Genomic DNA, 3,967 nt, shown 5'->3' on the forward strand with positions numbered 1-3,967 from the left:
CTGCACACAACTGGTCCAAGCTCATTGGGAACAATTTATCTCCTTGCTACAGAGAGATATAAGGAGAGGCTTACTTTGAAAGGGATTCTACTCTCCAACTCTCCCCACAACCATGTAAACAAGAAAGCACATTGCTCCATTGCTGCTGACAGCCATCTTAGGACCATACAGGAACCAGGGATAGATCAAGTTGACAACCCAGTGAGCAGAGGAATGAACCAGAAAGAAATAGAACCTTTCCCAGGCACTGGTTCACTCTATCCTGAAACTTACCCTTACCTCTGGACTTTCTGTTATGTGAAATAATGTTTCTTTATTCAGTCAACTTGATTTAAGGTCTATTAAATGAATCCAGAAGCATCCAAACTGATACGCTTTCTAATTTAAAAAATTTTTTTATATTCATTCGTTCCTTCCTTCTTTTCTTCCTCCATCCCTCCCTCCCCTCTCCCTCACTCCCTTTCTTTTTTTCTCTTTCATGGTGTTGACTAATGACAAGTAACTAGGGTAACTGTCACCAGGAATCTTAGAGGTCCTATGGTGTACGTCTGAGAGAGGTGGGGGGGGGAGGGTGAGAAGGAAGAAGGAGGAGGAGGAGGAGGAGGAGGAAGGAAGGAGGGAAGGAAAGAAGGAGAGCAGACTTACCAAAGATCTCAGTGCTATCAAATGGCAGAATTGAAGCAAAATTAGAATCTTACCTCAACTTCATTCTGTGCACATTTTCAGAAACATTCATCAGTTCTTATGCTCTCTACAATGTTCCCATTTCTGATTCTGGGAATATTCTCAGTTTCTCCAGAAGAGAAAACAGGTTACTAATGTTGGTCTCACTCCCATTAAATACTTATATCCCCTGCCTGCTTTCCTGCATTTATCTCCTTGAGGATGTCTAAACAGACACTCCAAAATGAACATGTTAAACATTCTGTTGGCTGTACCTGAAACACATGTACAAACGTCTCCCACTGCTCTCTTAATCCTGATTCAGGACACAGATCTTTTTGCTCAAATGTTGCAATTGCCGCCCACTGCCATGCTTGACCCCAGGCCCAGGAGATTGTCCACACAGAGGCAGAATGACCTGCGACAGCCTAGGTTTCACCCTGCCATCTGTTCTCTGTGAAGCCTTCCCTGGCAAGACCCTACCGCAGCCTGCTTTCTTTTCTGCACATCACTTGTTACTGTCCAGTAGCCTATATATTTAACTCATTTATTTTTTTGTTTCTTACATGCCCCCTTTACTAGGATATAAGCCTGTGAGTTTAGAGCAGTGCCTGGCACTAAATTATCATTGAATAAATATTTGTTGAACAAATGAAACTAATTTTTCTATTCAGAACTCTTCAAAGTCTTCCCACTTTATTCAAAATAAAAGCTAAAGTCCTTGCAATGGTCTAAGAAGCCCTACACAATCTACCTTGCCACCCCAAGCAACCAGCATCTCTCTCTCCCTTGCTCACTCTGCTCTGACACTGGGTCTCTCACAGGTGTGGGCATGCCAGGCAACTCCCACCTCAGATCTTGACCCTCTCCCTTCTTGCTCCTGCTGCAGGGGCTCCTTTCATAGACATCTCTCCAGCTTTCATGTTACTCAGGTCTCTGCTCAAATGGAAGTGGCATCAGAGCCTTCCGTGACCACCTGGCACAAAATAGCATTCTCCACATTCCATACTTCTCTTCCCTGTTGCCAGTGTTCTCTTTCTCTACAGTACTAACATGATCTTACATATTGTCTATATTGGCTAATTATTGGCTAATTGCTTATGCTCCACCCCTAAACCTGCCCCACTTGAATGTAAGCTTCATGTAGGGAAAAACCTACTGTGTTTGCTACTGTTTGTTTGTATTCTAGCCTGGCATAAAAGAGTTGTTCAATAACTATTTGTTGAATGAATGAATGAATGAATGAATGAATGATTTTCCATAGTTAGGAATTCCTCTTTATATTTATTGCAAACATTTGACTTATGAGTTTTATGTGGAGCAGTAATTAATTTTTATTCAATTACTTCTCTATTTTCCTTTGTAAATGTTCTTCCCTTGAAAAGCCCTTCCTGACCCAAACATCCATTAAAGACACACCTATGTTTTCTTCAAATATTTTATGGTTTTACTTTTTACTTTTAATCTTTTAATATATCTGGAATTCATTGACTATGTGAGCTAATCTAAATAGATTGTTTTCTAAAGAAAAATTTTCTGTATATTATGTATTTATTAGGATTATTGACTAATTCATTCAATACTTATTCTATCTACCTCTATATTTCTATTCGGAGCTGATTCCAGGTTATTGACTCAATTCCAGGTGTCCTTAGGATACTGTTTTAATTATTACAATTTTAGGAGACGGAGGATGTGGTGAATTCTGCTTATCTATGAAATGCGGTTAATACGTCAGCTGGACCTGTTTCCCAAATGCATGGTAACCGTTCTGTTATTTGAAGATGTAAAAAATGCTTGAAAAAAAGTCCATGGAAGGTGCCACTGATGTTTATTAATAAACCCTACAGTGATCGTCAATCCATTTCAAATACTTGTGGCAGAAAACAAAGCAGTTCACCTCTACACACTGGGAAAAATGAATGAAGATGAGAACTCTTATCTACTGAAATTATTTTCAACTTTTCCCCAAATAACAATATTTCAGTGGCTTTAAAAAACTTGGTCTCAGCAAATGACACTTCAATTCTAACTGTTTACATTAAAAAATGGAGAAAAACAAATAAATCAAGAAGACCTAATGTTTCGGGTTGAAGGTCAACAAGTTTCTCTGAAAAAATCTGCCTGAAATAATGAATATTACAGAAATCAAAAGATATATAAACTATCTTCACAAAAGTAAAGTATTGGGGCATTATTGAATGGTATTATTTGTAGAATATCAACAAAAGGTGTTTTGTGAAATGACAAAGATTAAATGACCATATATGGATGGGTTTATTTCTGAGCTCTCTATTTTGTTCCATTGATCTATGTGTCTGTTTTTATGTCAGTACCATACTATTTTGATTACTGTAGACTTATGGTATGATTTGATGTCGGGAAGCGTGATACCTTCCTCTTTGTTCTTATTTCTCAAGATTGCTGTGGCTATTCGGGGTCTTTTATGGCTCCATGTAAATTTTCAGATTATATGTTCTATTTCTGAGAAAAGTGACAACTCCCCTCCCCCAATCCACTGTACCCCCCATATCATACATATCTATTACAATTCCATTGACTTCATTCCCCACACTATATTCCACATTTGTGACCATATATATAGTAAATTATGGTTGACATAAAATATTATTCAACATTATTATTTATATTTTTGATCCTTTTATTCTTTTTCTTAAAAAGCCCCTTTAACATTTCTTGTAATACTGGTTTGGTGGTGATGAATTCCATTAGCTTTTTCTTGTCTTTTGATTCTAAATGACAGCTGTGCTGGGTAAAGTAATCTTGCTTGTAGGTCCTTGCTTCATTACTTTGAATATTTTGTGCCAATTTCTTCTGGCCTGCAAAGTTCTGTTGAGAAATCAGCTGACACTCTTATACAAGCTCCCTTGTAGGTAACTAATGCTTTCCTTGTGCTGCTTTCAAGATTCTCACTTTGTCTTTAAGCTTTGACAGTTTAATTATAATGAGTCTTGGTGTGGGCCTCTTTCGGTTCATCTTGTTTAGGACTCTCTGACCTTCCTGGGCTTGTATGTCTGTTTCCTTCACCGGGTTAAGGAAGCTTTTATTATTATTTTTTCAAATAGGTTCTCAATTGCTTGTTCTCTCTCTTCTTCTGGTACTCCTATAATGCAAATGTTGGTACACTTGATGATGTCCCAGAGGCCTTTTAAACTATCCTCATTTTACTGGATTCTGTTTTTTGCTATTCTGATGGGGTGTTCCCTGCTACTTAGTCTTCCAAATCAGTCCTCTGCTTCATCTAATCTACTTTTGATTCTCTCTAATATAATATATACTTTTT

The 3,967-nt window shown here is 37.8% G+C and overlaps 1 pseudogene; it reads left to right on the forward strand.

Annotated features, from left to right (window-relative positions):
• The first annotated feature begins 2,383 nt into the window (after nt 1-2,383).
• Nucleotides 2,384-2,905, forward strand: LOC109373350 (EKC/KEOPS complex subunit TPRKB-like; annotated as a pseudogene).
• The last annotated feature ends 1,062 nt before the right edge of the window (nt 2,906-3,967 follow it).

Source organism: Hipposideros armiger, unplaced genomic scaffold (assembly GCF_001890085.2).
Source record: "Hipposideros armiger isolate ML-2016 unplaced genomic scaffold, ASM189008v1 scaffold_710, whole genome shotgun sequence".
NCBI lineage: Eukaryota > Metazoa > Chordata > Mammalia > Chiroptera > Hipposideridae > Hipposideros > Hipposideros armiger.